Raw genomic sequence first — 22,158 nt, 5'->3', positions numbered from 1 at the left:
CTTCGCAGCGCTTATCAAGAGAGCTGAGTTTGTGTAATTTGGGCAGGGTGGTGGGACTCATCGGCTCTGGGTTTATTATGATCTGTTCGTATCATTTAATTAGTAAGTACAGCATCAGCCGACTTGCTAAACTACTTCAGGACATCCTCTTAGCTTGTGCTTTTCCAGCGGCCCAGGTAGTCATTTGGGTTTCAGAAAAGGGACTGCCTCAAATCTTCAGGCTAGGATGGATTTTGTTTTGCCTTTAAGCAAGCTCTGGTTGCCTTTTGTAACGTCCACAAAGTAAACAGAATAAGCAAGAAACACATGACTCTTTTCAAGGACAGGAAAGGGGAAGAAAAGTAATATTTCCTGAGTGTTTAGCTTGTGCTGGGCACTTAACTCACTTAATCCTCTCAATAGCTTTAGGTCATAGATCTTATTATCCCCATTTTACAGATTAGAGAGTCTAGCCTCAGAGGTTAAGAAACATGCCCCAAGTTCAAACAGCCAGAAAATGACAAGCCTGGGATAAGAACTCAAGTCGGTCTGATTTCAAAGTCACTGGGTTTTCATGCTATGAAGGTTTAAGAATTTCTAAGCACATTCCAAAAAGCAAGAGAATTCGTTTGTTTTGTGTTGCTATTCCTGCGTTTTTATTAGAGAATGCATTCCTTAAAAGTGCCCACTCCACCAGATATCAAGACTCATGAAAAGCTCTGCTGAGGAAGTGGGATTCACGGCAGATTGTGAACCATGTAGGAATCTGTAAAATAGCCCAAGAAAGGTGATAGACCGCTCAATAAATTGTGTTGACAGCATGCTTCTGGATGCCCACTTCCCATATTGGAATTGCTTGGCTCAAGTCCTGGTTCTGCTCCAGAGTCCAACGTTCTGAGATGAGACTGTATGCTCGGTAAGCTGGCTCAAATACTTGGATCCCACCACCAAGTGTTAGACCAGAATTGGGCTTCTGACACCTGCTTTCAGCCTGGCCCCACCCTAACTTTGCGGGCACTGGGGAAGTGAGCCAACACACCGAAAATCTGTTTCTCCCTCTCCATTTCAAACAAATAAAGTAAATACATTAAGAAGACTAAATGGTGTTGAGGCAGCCGTCTTTCCATTTAGAACTAAACCTAAGTTAAATTTTTGCCTCACTCCATACAGAAAACAAATTCCAAATGGTTTAGATATCTAAAAATTAAACATTAAAAAAATCTTTAAAATTATACAGGAAAATAACCTTTGTCATCTTATAGTAGGGAAGACACACAAAAAAAAGAAGAAATAATCATGGAAAAGTCTAACAAACTTGACTACCACAACATTTAAATTTTTGTATAACAGAAAACACTTACAAAGTTGAAAAATGAGAATTCACCCAAACAAAGGTACTAGCAAAATATACAATATTCAAAAATAGTATTGAGAATGTAAGAAATAAGCCAAACACATCCATGAACCAATACTTAAATACATACAACTCAATCAGTCATAGAACAAGAAGTCCACAGAAAAGAAACCCACATCATCAGCATAAACAAACAAATGAGAAGTTGTTTACCACCACAGACAGCAATAACAATAACACAAACTGGCACAAATTAAATAATGCCTGTATATCATTAGTGTATGAGGAGAATATGGGCACCTAGAAATATTTTCCTGTAATTATTATCAGTGTCAATCTGTACAGCTATCATGAAAATCATCTTGGTGACATTAAAATGTTGAACTGACCATATGTCCAACCACTTCCAGGCATTTGTACCAAAAAAATGGGTGACACCACAAGTGGGTGTCATCCAGCTGCACAGATGCCTGCTGCCCCTGTGCTTGGCGTCTGCTCTATTTTGCCACCTTCAAATTCCTGATCATTTTGGTTTGAACCTGTGTGTTTGGGTGAAGTTTGGTAAGCAGAGGGAGCATGCTGTGAGAAGGGATGGGTCCCCCGTGTCTTCCTGCCCGGTTCCTGTGGAGCATTTAGGATGGCCCCTGAGCACAGACTCCTGCTGGAGTCACTGACCTGTGCAGTCTCAGTGGGACTCAGGGCAAGAACAAGGTGAGTAATTTTTGTCTTGAAAGGAGTTAGATGGGGAGCTGACTGCCCAGGAGCTATGCTTTTCTTCTGAATCAGAGCTTGTCTCAAATGCAAAAAGAAGGTGGCAAACTAAAAAACAGACAACCGAGGTACCCTGTGGTCTCTTCTCACCCGCTTTTATTGCTTCCCTGAATTAGGCAACTGCTTACCCTGGAAATGTTGGCAGGGAAGGAAAGGGCAAGATAAGCCAGCCAGCCCATAGCTCATTCAGTACTTTACTTCTGGGTAAGTTGAAGGTGACGCTTTTGTCAACTGGGTGCGAATCAAGAAGGAACAAAAACAATGAGATTCTTTTGTACCATATTTCTACTGTTCTGGTAAGAATGAAATCCACAAATTTGTTGGCGCTACAAGAGGTAAGTTGAATAACTTGAGCAATTCCATGTTTAAAGCAGATATTGTAGAAGATGGAAGGTAAAAATCTATTATGATAATTTGTATATTTAGTTTTTCTTTAGCAACATTAGGATGGCAAAAAAAAAAAAACAGCGAAACAGAGACAGAGACTATGGAAGAAGGGCAGAAGTTTCATGTTGTAACTCCGAAAGAGCACATTTTTTCCCTATATTTCCTGCAGGGAGGAAGGCGGGAGAGACTCTGTAAGCTTTACTCTGCTCTCGATCCACAAAGAACTCTTTTCCAGTGTTATGGGACTTTGCAGGCATGAGCAAGGACCCCATTGTGGGACTGTGTCTGCAGAAGTAAACGGGGATGCCCAATTTAGCATCTCCAGGAAGGTGTAGGTAAAATGAAATAATCCAAGGTCCAGGAATACAGGGATGGGCAGGTATGGCATAGTGTGTGGGAGGGACTGCCACACAGACACGCGAGATAACTTTAGATAAATTAGCCAAACCCCAAGGTGCACGCATTGAGGCCAGGCAGGACACAGAGAAGAAATACAAGCCAGAGAATTATAAGACGTAGGAGAGCTCACGTCTATACAATCTTCTAAAATAAAATACAGAATTATGACACACAATGGTGCCAGGAAGAGGAAAACAGGATTTTCAACTGACTTTGAATCTTTTATGTCGGAGGAAAATTTGCAACAAAAAGTTGGTCAACTTGGACAGATGCTTAGTGCCGAACACGAGTTTGTTCTTCATCTCTGTGTTTGTTCATTGATTTTTGTTTATTTGAAACACTGAGCTCCATTTCAAATACAGTTTCCAAAAAGCAACAAGGTTATTAGGGGAGAAGCTGAGAGCATCTCTCTGCACATCTGTTTCTTTGGAGTAAGATTCGAAAACTAGAACTAGCCTACTTGTCAACATGAGAGGGACGGCTGAGGCCCGGAGTAAATCCTATGGGTGCTGGCAAGGGGAGGCTGTGTGCCAGTCATAGTCACAGAAACACTCACCAATGCATCTGATTTCCAGAGTAATACTGAATTAACGTTGCTCATTTCTTTCAAAGGCACATAGCTTTTCTGTGCTGAAGCTGCTAATAAGAAACGAGACCTTTGGACTCTTTCATTACCTCTGGATGCTGGTTACGTTCTTGGCCTTGAGCGTGGTAAGAGCGTGGTGGTGATTTACTGAGCACGCAGCATTCAGTCCTGGCTCACACACAGGGCAGAAACAGGGCTTGAAACTGAAGGCTGGAGTTTCAACTCATTCACCACAGGCACAATACAAGACGGAAATGATTTTGGCTGTGGAGGAATGAGGCAGCTCACGCATGTACAAAACCACAGCAATAATAAGAAAGTCAGTGTAGGACATTGGTGCCTGTCCTAGGGTTTGTTTTAATTCTCTCTTTCTGGATGCTGGCTCGGAACTTGGCTGCTAGTTGAAGCTTGGCCCCCTTGGGAGCAAGATGGCACTGATGGTAGCAGACAACCTCCTCAGCTCATTCCGCAGCCTCTTCTGGCTTCCGTCCCTAACTTCAGCCCCTTGCCCCAGTCCACTCCCCATGAAGAAGTCAGGCACAGTCAAGCCACAGGGACCCTCACAACCCATGCTTCTGTCACTTTTCTGTCTAAACCTTGAAACTTGACAAAGATGAAATACACCCAGCATTTAAAGGACAATGCAAAAATATAAGCATCAAGAGCAATAATTCTACACATAAAAGTTAGACATCTAGGATTATTTTAATAACTCAACAGTAACTTCCACCAAATCAGTTACAAACACATAATTAATTTTTTCAGGTAATGTACAATATCTATTCTAACTCACATAGCAGGGAATTCACAACATAATTATAGTCTTGCTAACTGACATTGGTAGACAGCCACACAATTTTCTCCTTGCTAACTGTTCCCGCTGGTGAAGTGATGCCAGCTGGCCTGTTGGCAGGAGCCTGTCTGTGCCTCGCGGTGAAAAGCTGATCTGAAAGGCATTTGCGGACTCAGGGCCAGTTCTGCTGGTGCTGCTGTTCTCCCTGCGTCTACTGGGACTCCGGTGACTCATAGGAGTCCAGAACTTTATCCACTTACTTGACAGTGAATCTGTAAAAAATAATAAAGCAAAACAAAACAATTAGCTATCAATTATTTGGACCCACGTAGCAATAACATGACACCATTTCCTCCCAAAAAACCTCTAAAAAAATCTATCACCCCATTCATAAGTCATTAATACTTGCCCATGGAATATGTGATGTGATTTATCATTCAATCTGTTTGCCTCCCTGTATCTGATATTGACTAATATGAAAAGTTGTTTGCAGTCAGCATTGATGGCAAGGGGCGGTAGGTAGACGTTTGTTAGCTGGTGGGAGGAGAGGAGTGGGTGCTGCATGGAGGAATCCGAGGCTTGCCCACTTTGAATCATCTGGTTTAGGCGTTGGGAAGAGTTGATGTTCTCTAGCTTGTTTAAAGCATCGTTTGTTCCACCAATTCTAATCAGTGCCAGATGCGAAAGGGGAGATCAGTTCTAATCTGTTTATTTCCATTCTGCAGATTGCACCCAGAAGCACAGCTGGGCCCTGTGCCTCACCAGGGCATGTGGCAAGTCACAAGGAATCCACTGCAGTGAGCATCGTGGTACCAAGCTTGCTTCTGCAGCCAAGCGAGAGTGAGTCGATTGGTGGGACAGTCACGGATGACACTCTATAGAGATGCAGTGAACCCAGAATGTGTGTTCTGCCCAGCACGGGCTTGGTGCCAGCTCTGCCCAGCACAGTCTTGGTGCCGGGCACTGTCTGGAGGAGTAGCCCCATTGTCCTGGCCCGGCCAACCAGGCATGGTGCTTCTTGCTCCTCAGGCTATTATCTTTTACTATACTTCATGAAACTCATGTTTTTAAAATGTCTCTAATGTGTTATGCTGTCTACTATCTCATTCAGCTGCTAAGTGTACATAAAATACTGTTTGACATTTGATTATTCCAATTTTTCAAAATCGAAGTAATAAATACTACAGAGAATATTTTTTGCATATGGATTTTTTTCTGGGAAGATGTCAAATTACTTTAACTGAAGATTTGAGGGAATGGTACAAATAAAAGAACTTAAGTGGATTTTTTGGAACAAGGCTCTTTTGAGGTTTTTTTCCTATTGGATTATTCTTTAGGGTGGTTGTTATTCATATTCTGACTAGTGCAAAGCCTAGATACAGTGAAAGTTCCCTGTAATTTGTTTTTTGCAAAGGAGGTTCTAACTGATAATATTAAGTTCTTTCATTTTTTAATATAATGTCATATCATGTATGTTTTTAAAGTGCTTTTTAACAACAGCATTCCAATAAAACAAAAACCCAGGGAACCCGCTCGCACCAACTGGTTCCCGATGAACACACTCTACATTCAAACAGTGCAAACCGGAGCTATGTGGAGACAAAGGAACTAAAGATTAAACTATCACGGCCAACAGTGCAGCCAGCATCCAAGGCAATAATATCGCTAATTTATGCTAACATTTATGCATGTCATACATTGAAAATTTTAAGAAAGAAGCAGAAACATGTCTTGACAAACATGAGTGTGTTTTTTTGTTGTTGTTGTTGTTGTTGTTGTTTTTTTTTTTTACCAGTTATGCCTTTATTTTTTAAACTGTCTTCCAGTGACCAAGTCTTTCAAGTTAAAGAGGACATACGGGTTAGATGTAACTTCCTGAACGAAGTCTCTGGACCCAGCATGCTCATTAGGCGAAGGACAAGAAAATAAGCCAAAATGAAACACACTTCGAAACCACAAAGGGTCCTCTCTAGCGAGCAGCACCTGTGCTTACAGTACCTCCACCAGCACGCTGACTCAGATCCCTACACCCCATGCTGTCTACATTGTGCTTACAGTACCTCCACCAGCACGCTGACTCAGATCCCTACACCCCATGCTGTCTACATTGTGCTTACAGTACCTCCACCAGCACGCTGACTCAGGTCCCTACACCCCAAGCTTTCTGCATTCCCTCTGCAGCGCTTGTGTGTGATGTCCTCTTGGTCCTTCAGCACATTCAGTGTTTGGCTTCATTCGGATTCTGCCCCGAGTGGTCCAATACGCTCAGGCCGATGTTGTCGCATGAGCATTCTGGGCAATACTGCCACCTTGTGGGTATTTAGAAGCTTATGCCAAAGAGAAGTTGACTTTTGCCAACGGTAGGCACAAATGAGAGCCCCTTTCACTTCCAGACGGACGGGTCTCCTGGGTTAACTAAAGATGTCAAGGGATTTGAAATGCCTTGGAATGTGCCTCTGAGATCTTGCATAATCTTGGAGAACTTATTGGATGAGAACTTTTCAAACAGTCAAATTACAACGTGCATCATTAATGCATTAAGTTTAATAAAAATCTGCAAATATTATGGTCACGTTGTGCCTCATGTGGGCAGGCATGCTTTGTGACTTGATTTACCTTTGTGAAAATGATGTGTACATGCAGTCACTGCAAAGAATGTTTACTTTGATCTAATTCTTCAACTATGTCAAATATATCCATGGCAGAAATTCACTAACATTCTCTTGAAGTTTGTAGAGACAGATATTTCCAGTTGAGAGATAGAATTTTGGACAGAAAAATACAGAATTCTTTTTAAGAAGATTTACTTAATTATTTGAAAAGCAGTCATAGAAAAAGAGGGAGACAAGTTTTCCACCCTCTAATTTGCTTCCCAAGTGACCACACTGGCCAGGGCTGGGCCAGACCCAAGGCAGGAACACTGAGATGTCATCCGCGTCTTCCACACATTTGGCAAAGTTTCAAACACTGGGTCATCTTCCACTGCCTTCCCAGGCATATCAGCAGGTAGCTGAATCAGAAATGGAGCGTCTGGGACTTGAACTGGTGCCCTTAGGTGATGCCAGTATTATCAGCAGCAGCCTTACCTTCTGTACAATAATGTTGATTCCATAATTTTTGAAAAAGAGTTTTATTTGTGCTTATTTTCATTTCCTTGAAAGAACACAAGAAAGCAAGAGAAAAAGTTTCCATCCACTTGTTTACTCTCCAAGTGCTGGCAATGACAAATGCCCAAAGTGTTTGAAGAAATATGTGAATCGACATAGAAAGTATGTAGTTAACAAATATGTTAATAAAAATTACTGATCTTATAATACAACTTTTTTTATAAAGAGCTTATAAACTTTCTTTTTGATGAACCTTCTTGTCCGGCTCAACCACAAACTGGAAGCCTGTTAGAACCTCTTGGGAAGAAAAAGCTTGTGTGCATTGGAGCTCTACTTTAGAAAGCCATTTGTTCAAGCAGGATGTGTGATCCTTGCAGAGCTGTTACTAGCAGGAAGAAATCTCAGATTCTGTCTTCTTGATGTGACTTCTCCACTAGTGAAGTTCTATTTTGAAATGTAAATAAGCTCTTGTCGGTACACGCCTGTAAAAATGTCAAAACATCTCACAAGGAGTATATATAATTGCTGCGTAGTTAAGCATGTAAGCAGAAATGTCATGCTGATATTTTAATTTTCTTTCATTGCAACAGTGTTCATTCAACAACAGGGCAGGCTACCAGATAGCAGTTTAGGGAAGAGAGTAGCTGACGGCATCAAGCAAGGGTGCTCCTGAGCTCAAGAGTCCAGCAGGGAACAGAAACATCATGGGGCTCAAGAACAATAAACAGCACTCGAGCAGCCCTAAAGCTACATTATTCAAACCCCAAAAACTGCGCTTGCAAGCCAGAGTTGTTTTCAAAAGAAATATGTAAAAATGAGTCTTTACAAAAAGGTTACATTCTGGAGTCAATAGCAATAACCAATCTTCTCAGTTTTCTCCTGAACGACTGTTATTGTTGATGTTTATAATGACCCTCTGTGGCATCATAGGATCCTAATCCTACCACAAACCTAATCGTGTTCCACATCAGTCAATACAACAATGCGGTCATGTGTTGTAGAATGCTATTCAACAGGTATTGGAATGACAAGGGCTACGTGATCCAACTCAGACACTTCAGGCATGCAGCATCCCAGGTCTGGTAGCATTCCATTAAGAATTTGGGCTCCTGCCCAAGCCATCCTACTTCAATTGTTTATTATGAGATAGCTGAGGATGGCTAATGTTACGAAGAAAAGTTGTTGTTTGAACACAGTTTGGAAGCTGGAAGTCTAAGATGAAGCAGGTGGATCAGTGTGGCATCTGGGGAGGATTCCATGGTGGAGGGCATCACAGTTAGGGAGTATGTACAAGGAATACAGAAGGAGTTCCCATCTCAGGGCAAGAAGCTGGAGCATGACACGAGGGTCAGGCTTGCTCTTACAGCAACTCTGTCTTCATAGAAAAGCCTCTATCCGTCTGAGGTCAGCCTCCTCAATGACCTGAGGCTCTCCGCTGCTCCCTGTCTCTCAGAGATCCCAACCTCTTCCAACTTCCCAACCTCTCCACAGTGAAGACAAAGCTCCCAACATGTGAACTCTCAGGGGACACACTCGAGCTGTGTTTGAATCAGAGCATCTTACGCCCAAAGGACCTGTACAGTGGCAAAGTTACTTGATCTTATGATTGCTCTCTCCCATCTCCTGATATAGAGCACACTGTAATAGCATTAAAAATTAAACACTGTCGGTATTGTGGTACAGTGGGTAAAGCTGCTGCCTTTGACGCTGGCATCCCGTGGGGTTCTTGTCCCAGCTGCTCCACTTCCAATCCACCTCCTTACTAACGTGCCTAAGAAAGCAGCAGAAGGTGGCCCAAGAACTTGTGCACCTTCCACCCACTTGGAAGGACCACATGAAGATCCTGGATGTGGCTCAGGCCCGGCTCGGCCCTGGCTTTTGTAGCCACTGGGAGGGATTGCACACATGGACGATCTCTCTGTGTGCCTTGTCTCTGTACAACTCTTATAAGTAAACAAATATATATGTTTAAAAATTAACTTTTATAAAACTTTAAATAAAATTTCAGCTGCACATTTGATGACAAGTACACTATTTTCCAGATAATGCCTTTAAAAGTCGGGATTTGAATGTAAATGAATCTTTCAAAGGCATAGTATTTGCTGTTTATTAGCCATGCCCAGTCGCTCATGTTTTCCATGCGTTATTTCTGGCCTGTCAGGCACTCATGGTGGATTCTCTTTACTCGCCAGGGAGGAAGGCAGTTTCAGGGATGCCGAGTTACCACTGTAGAGTCACAGGCTTTGTGGATTGCCTTGCTGCGTTTTAATAAAAGACCCATGCAGGTATTTGAGTGGGAAAACTATTTCATTAGCTCAGTGATATTTTTATAATGAATGACAGAGGGGTCTGTGTCAGACACAACCTCAACCCACATTTGCCATTCCTCTATTATTTAAAATTTTTGTTTCTGTTCTGAGTTCTTCTTTTCTCCAAACAGGCAAAGCTGACCCCTCTATTTAAAACGACAAAGAAAGCCCCTGTCTTTGCTCTTGCTCCTACCTACCAGGCTGGGCCTTTTCTCTTTTCTTTCTTTTTTTCAGCTAAAATTACCAGACGAATGTTTTCAGATACATTTCAATTTCCTCTCTACTCATAACTAGATGCTTGCCTCCGTTTCCCATCACTGCAATGAAGCCTCCTCTCTTCTGGGGTCTGTTCAGGGTGTCTGCTCAACTCCAAAGGCTCCTTCCTGGTCCTGATGTTGTAACATGCTCTACAGCATCCAACACAGACAATTGCATTTGAACATCACCTGTAGTCAGAATACCCACGGATGGCACTTGCACAACAGTGGCTCTGCGAGACTTGGCATTAAACACTGTATAGACATTATTTCACAGGGTTAAAAAGATGTATTTATTTAATTGAAACTTAGAGTTACAGAGAGGCAAGGAGACAGACACACAGAGACATGTAGAGTGCTCGTCCATCTGCTGGGTCCCTCCCCAAATAATAGCAACAATCATGACTGCACTGAGCTAAAGCCAGGAGCCAGGAGCTCCTTCTAGGTCTCCCACATGGGTCCTGGGGCCCAAACACCTGAATCAACCTCCACTGCTTTCCCAGGAATATTAGCAACAAGCTGGATTGGAAATGGAGCAACAAGACACCCGTTGTCGCTCACATGGGATGCTGGTGTCACAGGCAATGCCTTTACCCTCTTCACCACAGTGCTGCCCACAGAATTATCTTGATCCTCACAACACCCTGTGGGGTTGGTACTGTTCTGGGTCCTCATTTTACAAATGAGGAAACTGGATCAAAAGGAGGTGAAGTAATTTGTCCAATATGACACATACTGACAAAGACCAATACTGATGAAAGATAGTCTTTCGCATGAACCCACTCTGTTATCTGCTAGACACAAAGCTATGTTGTTTGGAGGTATGGTCTATTATGTAATCCTAAGCCTACTGCAATGTCATGTTTGGAGTCCTCTGCCTAAAATAAGCTGTTTCTCCTCCTGACTTCAAGAGGAGTGTGAAGAAAGAGGAGAGAAAGAGAGAGAGAACCTTTCATATACTGGTTCACTCCCCAGAATCCCTTCCAGGTCTCCCACAGGCACCATCATCTGCTTCCTTCTGGAGTGCATTGTCAGGAAGTTAGACCGGAAGTGGAATGACTGAAACTTGGGTTGGCCTTTACTGTTGCATGCAGACTCCCAGGCAGACGGTTGACCTCATCCCTAGGGTGGACATCTCTATCTGAACCAATGGATAGCACATGGAGAGCTCCTCTCTGCCAGGCTAAGGCTACTGGTGGAGTGGTGCTCCAGTTCCTGCCCAACCTACCCCAGAACCACCGTCCTGGAAACCCTCGGGCTGTCTCCAAACTCATGCTCACAAAAAAATTCCATGACAGACCTGCCAAGGTGCCCCGTCTGTGGCAGGCTTTGAAGTGAGTTGGCTTTGAAGTGAGTTCTCTGTGCAGGATCCACCCCTCCCTGCCCCAGCTGGTGTCCTAAGGCCAGTGGCTGGGATCTTCCCACCCTCCTGATGAGCCCCCCTGCTGGACTGACCCTGGGCCAGGAAGGGATGCTTCTCTAGGCATTCCCCAACTGTCCTTGACTCTCATTACCTCTATAGCAAGAAGAGGAGCCCTTTGCCAGCTGACAACGAAACCCATCTTCCTTCTGGCTTGTTCCCAGAACCCAGCTTTGGGCTGGAAATGTAACTGCATGCACCAGAAAACCATGCTTGAGTGGATTTCTCCTCTCAAAACCTAGAGAAGAGAGATGCATGGAGAGCCAGAATGTTGGAGCAGCTTAAGCGCAAGACCAATGACAACAGCCAACTGAATATGCAAAAACCCATGGTTCTAGAACAACGCCCAATAGAAAGCACAGCAGGGGGCTAGTGCTAGCAGGTTAAGTAGCACACCACATGGCCGCTGCTGAGTTCCAGCACACTTCTCATCCAGCTCCCTGTTAGTGGCCTGGGAAAACACTGGAAGATGGGGCCAAGTATTTGGGCCCCTGCCACCCACATAGGAGACCCAAATGAAGCTCCTGGTTCCTGGCTTTGGGTTGGCTCAGATCCAGCTGTTGATGCCATCTGGGGAGTAAGCCAGTGAGTGCAGGATCTCTCTGTGTGTCTTTCTCTCTCTCTCTCTCTCACTCTGTGTAACTCTGATATGTAAATAAATACCTAAATATATCTTTTAAAAACAGTAATTCAGTGAAGCAGGCCATCATACAAGCTCCTGACTTCTAAAAATTGCTATGAATTGAAGACAATTAGTATTATCCACCTTTGTAACCAGTTCCAGTTGGTGAGAGAATGCTCTTGTAACATTCAAAACACAGTTAGTAGTACAGAGACTCCCAGAATTAGAAAATCGCTGATTTGCAAAAATAAGGTAAATGATTCAAGACCTTCCAGGGATAGTCGAACACAAGCAATAGCAAAACCCTAGGGAATGCCCGTCTTACTGCCCCATGCCAGGAGCACTGTGTGGGCTGTGCCATTTCTGTGGCCTGAGCAGGACAGCCGGACAGCACATGACATCTGCAACTACACAGCAGGAGTGCAGCCAAACAGTTCACATTGGATTCCATCAAGCCTTTAGTTTTCACTTTAAGTGACTGGACTTCTGCACTCGGGGTGAACAGATCTAGCTTAGGTGGTCTACAACAATTCTCCCAACCAGCGTGGCAGCAACAGGACACATGTCACCCTGTATCTGCCCTGGAGATACTGGCCAGAGCTCTCCAAGGCTCTTCTGCTCTTTGATTTCTGGTTTGATTTAGCCAGTTACTCTGACATAATTGGGCATGCGGAGAACATGTCTAGCTGTCTTATTCAGAATTTGTGCTGTGAGATAAGGGCTGTGGTGTTAGCCAAGACCTTGCTTTCTTCCTTCACCTGGACCTGCTGGCTTTGGAAGCACCTCCTCTCATTTCTTTCAGAACCAAGTACATTGGAGAGTTGACCATGAGCAGAATGGCTGACGAACCCTAACTCTGATCTAGCGGAAATATTCTTCATGATGACTTCATCTCAACTCACTTCCTTCCGTTCAGTCATGGATAGCTCTAGACTTCAGATCACATTAGGGGCCGAATGCCAGAGCGGGACAGAGGCACTGTGTGGACAACACAAATACATGGTATGTGCTAACCTATCTATGTATAACCCCAGCAGGTTTATTTGGTTCCCAAATAGAAATGAAGTGAGTAAAGGATTATTGACTCTGGAGTTTGTGAATATGTGGGCTTCTCACTCACTCACTCACTTATTCACTCCCTCCCTCATTCCTGAATCGCCCCATGCTGGGCATGGTGCCCAGAGCTGTGTGACTTCCCATCATACCTTGCTGGCCCCTGCTGCCGCTTTCAGATAGATACACTTTCTCTGCTTGGTTTCATTTCTCTTCTCCCACAGTCCCATCATCTCCTCGCAGTGTGGACCCAGTTTAATCTTGGCTTGGAAATCAGCTCATTTTTCTCCCTGTTTGCAGAGGGGATTCTCCAGGAATGAGGCGGTGTTGCTCAGGTAGCCATGGGGGAGGGATCATCAGACTGCCCGAGATGGCTCTTCTCCCCCTCGCACACTCAGAGTCCCACTTGGACTCCAGAGTCCCATTGAGAACATGACAGCAATGTTTATGTGCAATTCTAATGCTGGTTTTAGCAGCATAAGTGCTTTTTAATGCATAGCATTATAGCAAGTGGGCCCTATTCTCTCAGCCTCTGAATAGCTGTCTAGAGGGGCGTAATTCCCAGCTCTGCCTCCAAGCAGGGTTATTTACAAGCTCAGTTACACGTACATGTCAAGCGTGGTGAAAGCCAGGATGGAGATGGGCTGAGTTTAAAGCAATTTGGCAAGTCTTTATTCCCTGCATAATCACTCAAGTCCCTCAGCCTCTCCTGACCAGTACTACTGCTCACATATGTCAAAGGGAGCCTGGGAATTTGGGGAGGCCAGCTGGGGAAGAATTCTTGCCTTCTGCTGCTGCTGTCCTGCTGGGGTGCTCTCACTGGCCTCTGAGTTATGCTGTAAAGTTCCACTTACAGATTCCTAGCTCAAACCTTCCTGCTGCTTCTTACCTCCACAGCCTCCACATGGCCTCTATCCCAAATTCTACAAGGGCCTCTAAACTAAACTTGTCTGGTGACAGCTCTGGGCATGCTTCAGCAGGAAGCTCTGGAAGGGGTGCCCTGGGGCATTTGATTCCCCACCAGTTAAATAGAACTCCCAGTGAAGAGCTCTTTGCCCCCTCCTATTCCGTGTTTTTAGGGATTGAATTCTGTCCCCTGGACTCTTGTATTGAAATCCTAACCACCAAAGTGACTGTATTTGGAGGCAGGGATGAAGTGTAAGCGAGGGCACAGGCTGTATGTAGCCTTGTGTCGGTAAAGCTAGCACCCAGTAATCACAGGAAAGTGGATGCGGGGAGTTTCTGCACAGAGAAGACGTCGTGTTGGAGCCAGCTGCTGCATGGGAAAGAGACTGACCTTGGCAGAAATCATACCTGCCAGCACGTTGACCTTGGTTTCCACTCTCCAGAACCATGAGCAATAAAATCAGATTTTTGGTCATTGGCATTTGGTTACGGTGGCCCAAGCCATACACCCCAGTGTGTCCATGGTGTTCTAGAGCCGAGGGACTCACACTGGCCAGGGGCAACGTGTACCTTGCTGCCTCCCAGTCGCACACCTTCTTGAACAGGGCTGCCCTTTGGAGGTGTTTGTGCAGGCCGAGTGGAATTCAGAATCCTTGACTTGCTGACCCACACGCGACAGCACTGCTTTCTCTACAAAGGAGAAAGTATTTCACTTTTAGGATTCATCTTGATTCCTAAGGATTTACATGCTGAGTTACTTCAAGTGGAAGGAAACCGGAATTTGTATGGACGTCATGCCTCCTCCCAGGTTGGGATTTACAGCGTTATAAAGGCTTTTCATGGTCTTTGTAAAGTTTTAAAACTGTTAAATTTTAAGTTTAACAACTCAGGTTGTAGTCTGATAGACACCCTATATGTAATCTCCTAATGAGCAATGAATTTTCTTCTGGAAGCAGAAAGAAGTTCATTCCAATGGGGTGCGGGCTCATCTGCTTTTCCAAGGAAGACATTTTTCATTTGTCATCAGATTTGAATTTTTAAAAAATTGTCTACGATGATGTCACCTCGTTGTCTTAATCACAAATAAACTGGCTTCTGTGTGTCATTCGCATATTGCTTTTCTCGTACCCCAGCTTGAGTTGATTTTTATTATTTCCTTGGTTTTCACCAATGTAATAGATGCACATATTTTAAAAATTGAACTTTATCCAAAAAGGGAAGCACAGCCCTTTCTCCTAGCCCTTCCCTCCCCCAGCCCTGTTCCCCTGATGCCAGCATTTTGAAGTTCTTTAAGGTGTTTCTTCTATTGGTTATTTTACATTTCCAGATAATGTGCCTCTGCCATTATTTCCTGATTTATCCACTGTCGACATTATCTATCGATTACAGTGTTTGGATTAATGGCTGTTTAACTCTCTTAGACTGTCCCCTTCTCATCTGTCCACATCCTCCTAATGTAGTCACTTTGCCATAATCACTAGTGTACATCATTCTGACATAGTGACATCATTCTGTCCTTCACTGTTCCTCTCTGGGGTGGAGTTTTGCTTTCTCTGTCATCTCTCGCTGCCTTCCTCACGTCCTGCCATCTTCCTACCATCAATGTAATCAGTGCTATAGGAACCTCCCTGCCCCTCCCCAGGGTCATCTCTCCAGGATACCCTATTGCTGCGTGAGCCTAGGGCACGTGCAATGTCCCTCCTTGCTCTGGGGGACAGAGAGGACTCCAGCTCCTCTTGCAGCCAGTTCCATGTCTGCTCTAGTTTGACCAAGTTTCCTCAAACATGCGTAAGACGGGCAGTTACCTGCACCATGGTGTGGCAACGACATCGTTTTCTCCTCGTGGTGTCTGGGCATGAACTCCGTGTGCCCAGCCGAGAAGGCGCACCGCACACTGCTCTTAGCAGTTCAGTGCCACTCTGCTTCTCACTCCTTTGTCCATGTTCTTTTTCTTCTGCTACTGGAAGCTTTTAGGGTTGTCTTTTATCTCAGGGCTTCTGAAATTCTGCAATAGAAGTCCTGATGTGAATCCTTGTAAAATCCATTATTTTAGGTACTTGGTGGGTTTGTAATAGGAGTCTCTAAAGCTCTCCTTCACTCTGGGACACTCCCTTGGATTCTAAAATCCCCTTGCATCTCTCCAGGCTGCATTTCAGAGCAACTACTGCTGCGATGCTGGGCCCTTGGCCTGGATTGTCTACGTTTCCTGTGTTCAGGCCCTCTGCGTTTTCCCTCTGTCCCGGGAATGCTCCTCTGTTTCCCACATAACATCTACAGGATCTTTTGTTTTGGCAATTAGTTTTTTCAGTTTTTAAGAGTTCACACTTGCTCAGTTTCTTTTATGTGTGGTTATCTCTTAACTTATTATTATTTTAATTGCACATATTAACAGGGTAGAGTGTGAGAATTCAATCCATGTACTCAATGTATAATGATTAAAGCAGGTTAATTAGCATTTCCATTTCTGTCAACATTTAAAAATGGGTTTTTTTGGGTTAGTCCTTCATTATTCTACATACTTGTTGTGCAGTGTGATGTTTTAATAAATGTACAATGTGTATGGATCAGGTTGGGCTAATTAACATTTCCTCTTCTTGTCATTGGGTTAAGTTTTTGAGGACAAACAATTAACCATTTGGATACTAGCTTTTTAAATTTTGGTCTATTCTTCAATTCTCTGAATTATCTTGCTTGAATTTCTTCTTCTTTTCGTAGGATTGATCTTCTTCCTGCTAGGTGTCATCTAATGAGTCTTGTCCATACTTTGTGACAATAGATGATTGAGTGTAACGGAATCCTAGGCTAGAGTTTACTAACGCGCTAGGGAGGCAGGGTGGCTGGGACGCCCCTAACCCATCTAGAGAGAAACTTTAGTCTGTATGACGGGGCAGACATGTTATCACTGGAATATGCAGACAAAGTGGTAGGTGATGGGTAACCAGCATTGGCCGGTGGAGTCTCTTTTTTCAGAATAATTTTCTGTCTTCAGCCCATGCTTTATCCCTTAAGAGTCACCTCCAGGTCCCTCCTCAGAGTTCCGATAGCAAACAGGCAGTCTGTCCAGTGCATTTTCCAGGCTACAATTTCTCTCTGACTCCCCATTTGCCTCCCAGCATCTAAACTGGACTTGAACTTACTCAGCACTGATACCTTCTCTACCAATCTCTTTGTCTCTGTGCACTTGTATTTTCTATTCCATACTGCAGACCTCAGAGGGGGAGCACATCAACCTTAACCAGAGACAGCTGGTGTGAGGGGTTGCAACGTGGTATAAAGGGTTAAGCTGCAGTCTGGGACAGTGCAGAGCCGGTATAAATCACTGAGACAGAAAACACTGGAAGAGAAGGAAAAAACCATGGATCCAGTTTTGAGAAATGGAGTCTGAGGCCGTTTTAACTCTCTGTTAGATGAGCAGCACATTAGAACAAGGCCTTATAAACAACGGGTTCACAAAACTTATTCATGTATGGCTATCAAGGTGTCGCAGCAGGATAGGCCCTTGCTTGAGATGCCGGTATCTCATATGGACACTGGTTTGAGCCCAGCTGCTTCATTTCCAATCCAGCCCCAAGTGGATTTCTGCCATCTACATGGGATGTCTGGATCAGAGTTCCAGGCCATGGCCCATTATCAGGCAAACCCAAGAGCCACAAACTCAGCCTAGGTCTCCTACTTGGGCAGCAGGGACCCAATTACTCCAACTACCACTTACTGCCTCCTGTGATGTGCCTTGGCAGGAAGCTAGATCAGAAGCAGAGCTTAGCATGGAGCCAAGGACATTTTATTTGAGATGTGGGCATTCCCAAAAGCATCTTAACCACTGCATAAAACACTCACTTTGGTTTTAAAATTATGTAAATGGAAGCTTTATATTCTGTATGTTTTATCACAATAAAAACGCATAGTAAATATTCACAGGGCTGGCACTGTGGCATAGTGAGTAAAGCTGCTGCCTATGGTGATGGTGCCAGCATCCCAAATGGGCTCCAGTTTGATTCCCAGCTGCTCTACTTCCAATCTAACTCCATGCTGATGTGCCTAGGAAAGCAATGGAGGAGGGCCCAAGTCCTTGGACCCTCGTACCACATTGGAGACCTGGAAGATACTCTGGCATGTGGCTTCAGATCAACCCAGACCTGACTGTTGTGGTCATCTGGGGAATGAACCAGGATAGAGAATCTCCCTTTCTCTCTCTCTCTGTGTGTGTGTGTGTGTGTGTGTACCTCTCTGTTACTTTCTCTTTCAAATAAGTAAATCAGTCTTGAGAAAAGGCACACAATGATCGTGAAGAACTGGAAAGTGCTTTCACAAGCGATTAATTCAACCCATGCCGCCTAGAATCCTGGTGCTTGGTGATCAATGATAGTGTGCTCTGAGATGGAAACAGACAGCCTCCTGTATTCATATTTTTAAAAATCAGCTCAGAACAAAAACATCTCCATGTTGAGTTTCTTCCTACAAAGCCTTTACTTTCTGACACCTGACGTCTCAAATTTATCGTGAAGTCCAATAAAAGATTTCTCTTATTTACCGCAAGAACAGATACAATTATTTCAAGTGAAACTATCAATAGCTCTTACTCTACAAGGAGCGCAGGCCATTCCTTCCTGTTCTCTCTAATTTGCTTACTGTATTCATGTGTTCATGAACAAGCAGCACCACAGCTTTGCGTGAGGGAAAAGCTGTGACCTACTTCATTAGCTGGATCAGAAAACGCCAGCCGCATCCTGGCCACCAAGCAGCCCGGGTGTTTGGGAGCAGCAGGCCCACAGAGGTGGGAAGCAATCATCACTCCAGGAGCCCCACCCCAGATCAATCTGACCAAGGCTGTCTCAAGGTCACCCGCACACTGGCTGTGGACCAGTCCACATGGGGTGAGCAACAATCTGTTCAGAGCTTTACATGGACAGTCTTTCTGAAACCTCTACATTATTGATTCCATTTCATTGGTGAGAAAACTGAGGCTTAGGGTGGATAAATAATGCCCCACAACTTGATAGGGGGTAAGTAGCAGAGCCGAAGGCAAACCCAGGTAGCCTGCCTTTGTACAGCCTAGCCTTGTAGCTATTAGGTAATACCTCCTCCTTCTCCAAAGAAGAATTCCACTGTGTGGCTACTATCTGCTGGCAGACACTAAAGTAAATACACTAAACTCAGAACCCCTCTTCCACTGCCTGCCTCCAACTTCCCTCTCTCTCCCTTTTCTCTCAAAAAAATTTTTTTAAAACATTTTCCTGTGTACAAATAATAACCAGCAAGAAAAAATCTATTAAAATGAAAATATTCTACTTAAAATCATCCTTCACTCTTATGTCTTTAAAAGTAAATGTGAAAGACCATCATCAAAAAAATCAACTAAATAGGAAAGAAGTTACTTTTTCCTAAGCAATGCTTCAATCAAAATACTTACAGTGTTGCTTTTTCAACAGAATAATGTGTAAGTTTAGCTATAACTAAACTTTATAAGCTTAACTTTATGAACTAGCATTCAGCTATGACATTATTAAGTATGGGGACAATGCTGTGTTTCAAAGACTTGAGTCTCTGCTAATGGCGTTAGTATCCCATACCAGGGTGTCATTTTGAGACTCAGCCATTCTGCTTCCAATCCAGTTCCAGGCTATTGCACTGGGAAAGCAACACACTGCCACCATGCTAAAGACAGAGTTCCTGGCTCCTGACCTTGGCCTAGCACAGCGTGAGCCTTTACAGCCTTCAGAGGGAGTCTCCTGTCCACTCGCCATCATCCTGCCTTTCAAGTAAATTAACATATTTTTTAAAATTAATAAGTACAAAGAGCCAGATTTTTGAAAAGGAAGAGTCATGTGGACTATTCCAACAGCATATTAAAGTAGAATCAAACTACAGTCATTGAAACCTGCATAGGATTAGACAGAAGAATTAATGAAACATACCAGAAAATTGAAAGAAGAAAAAACGGATCTAACATTCAGCATGAAAGGAGTAGCATTTCAAATCTGGAAGAGAAAGAGTGAATCTTTAAATAAAATATGTTGAGACAACTGGTTAGCTATCTGTGGGGAGAAACCCGAGCCTTATTTCTTTCCTTATATTAACTTGAATTCCAGAAGACATAAAGATTTAAACATTAAAGAGATAAAAGCAGCAGAAAGAAGTTTTTTGTAGAGGGAAAGTCTTTATAAACTTGACACAAACTGCATAAATCGTGCTAAATAAGATTAGCAAAGTTGACTTTCTATGCTTTAAGACTCTAAATTTAGCCCTATTTAAATTAAAAGAGAGCCTTCTTTGGTCTAGCGATTCCATGTCTAACCACACTCAGAAATGTGCACATGTACCACAAAAAGGGGGTAGAAAGCGAAACAAAGAGAATCACTTGTAAGAAGGCTCATGGGAAGATTATTTACTATATCAAAAAACCCTGCAATAACGAAACATTCATCAGTAAGCTAAATCTGTAAAAGCACAAGCTGAATCCCACACACTGGGCGCTGAAATGGGAAGCAACCCATGCTACTGTTGCACAGAACAAAATGCACACCGTGAATGAGGTCATGTACACTCATTATGACATGAACAGTTACAGTGCTTGGTAACTTACAAAATCTTTGCATGTGCTATCCCTCTACTATGCCTTCTTTCTCCTCAGCTCATAGAGTCTCTTTTTCTATCAGCTTTTCTGTTTCAGCAGGTGGAGTGTATTTCAGGACCACACTCCCCAGCCTTTCTCCAGGGCACAGCACTGAGAAAAGACCATAGTGATGATTGTGTGTGTGTGTGTGTGTGTGTGTGTGTGTGTGTGTGTGTGTGATATCCCAAGGGAATTAGATGAGGTTGCTTGTTCCAGGAGTAACCTGGGGGAAAGAGAGGCCCCGTATCCCACGGAGAGTGGGATATACAGACGAGGATCACATCTCTGCACACTCAGGGTGCTTGAGGGCAGAGGAGCTTCACCCTGGTCCATCCTAGGGACCCAGAGGGAGTCAGGGCAGCTGTCGAAGGAGGAGGAGTTGGAGGGTGGGCTCTCAGAACTCACGCTCAGGTTGGCAGATTCCCATCTTCAGGAAGATGCTGGGTCCCCTCCCAGCAATGGCAGATTCCCATCTTCAGGAAGATGCTGGGTCCCCTCCCAGCAATGGCTGACAGGCTGATGTCTACAGGCACTATTGGGTTTTGTCTGCAGCTGAGCATCCTCTGCCAGTGTGGAACACTGGGAAAGTGGCACACACAGAGGTCTACAGTGCTCCAGAGACACTGCACAGGTCGGAAAGGGTTGTGGAGGGTGCTTAAGATTCCATCCCCTTGTGTCATTGAAGAGATTTCCAAGACAGCATATCCTGGTGGGGTGTGATTCAAATGATGTGGGGAGAGTTTTAACATAGATCTATGCAGGCCTATTTTCAGAAAGTCTCATTCAGTAATGAGACCAGGCTGAACTGTAGGTGTGTACAAGATTTTTTAAAACTTTCCAAAGTGATACTAATGTGCCGCCGGACTGAAGACCAATGGGTTGAAGGTCAGGAAGTGGGCATGACAATAGTCCTGGCATGTCTCTCCCTGAGTTTGGACTCCTGTGCCTTTGAGCAGGTAAACCTGAGGAGCCACACACACGGGCAGGAATGAGAAGTTAACTTAATCCTTACTAAAAGCTCTGCATATACCTTCCCATGGAGAGCCTCACACTAATAAAGATTCTAGACAATCCTTGTCCTCCATCCCCTCACTACCAATTCCCCCACCCCCATCATAAAACCTAACATCTATCGCTGCTTTACATGGGACTAGCTTTCAGGTATTCCCCTATCTGGTAGGACAAATTCCTTGAAGATGGAAAGAAACATGAAATTAATATTAATATCAAATCAAGCCCCCTCAATAAGAATCACTCTGGTGTGACAGGTCCATCTCCAGCCCACGCCATCTCCTGAATCAGCATATTAATGCTGCGCTGACCTTCCTAACCCTATCTGTGCAATCATCCAGGTACCATGAATAATGAAACAGACCTAGGACCCGCAAAAGAAGCATTTCCTCACCTGTGACTGGGATTTGGACCAAACTCTGCCACGGCCTGATCCTTCCCAGCAAGTTGGGTGCGATTCAGACTTCCTCCTGGGTTGGAAGTGGAGACATTCAGACCAAATCCACTCAAGACACTCAGTGCTCCACTGGATAATGAGTGCAGCTGAGTGCTCTCTGCTGGCTGACACCGCCAGCATTTTCAGGGACATGA

The sequence above is a fragment of the Ochotona curzoniae genome, unplaced genomic scaffold (assembly GCF_017591425.1).
Source record: "Ochotona curzoniae isolate NIBS_2020 unplaced genomic scaffold, NIBS_Ocur_1.0 contig_1302, whole genome shotgun sequence".
In the NCBI taxonomy this organism is placed as follows: Eukaryota; Metazoa; Chordata; class Mammalia; order Lagomorpha; family Ochotonidae; genus Ochotona; species Ochotona curzoniae.
Note: the sequence above shows the minus strand (reverse complement) of the source record.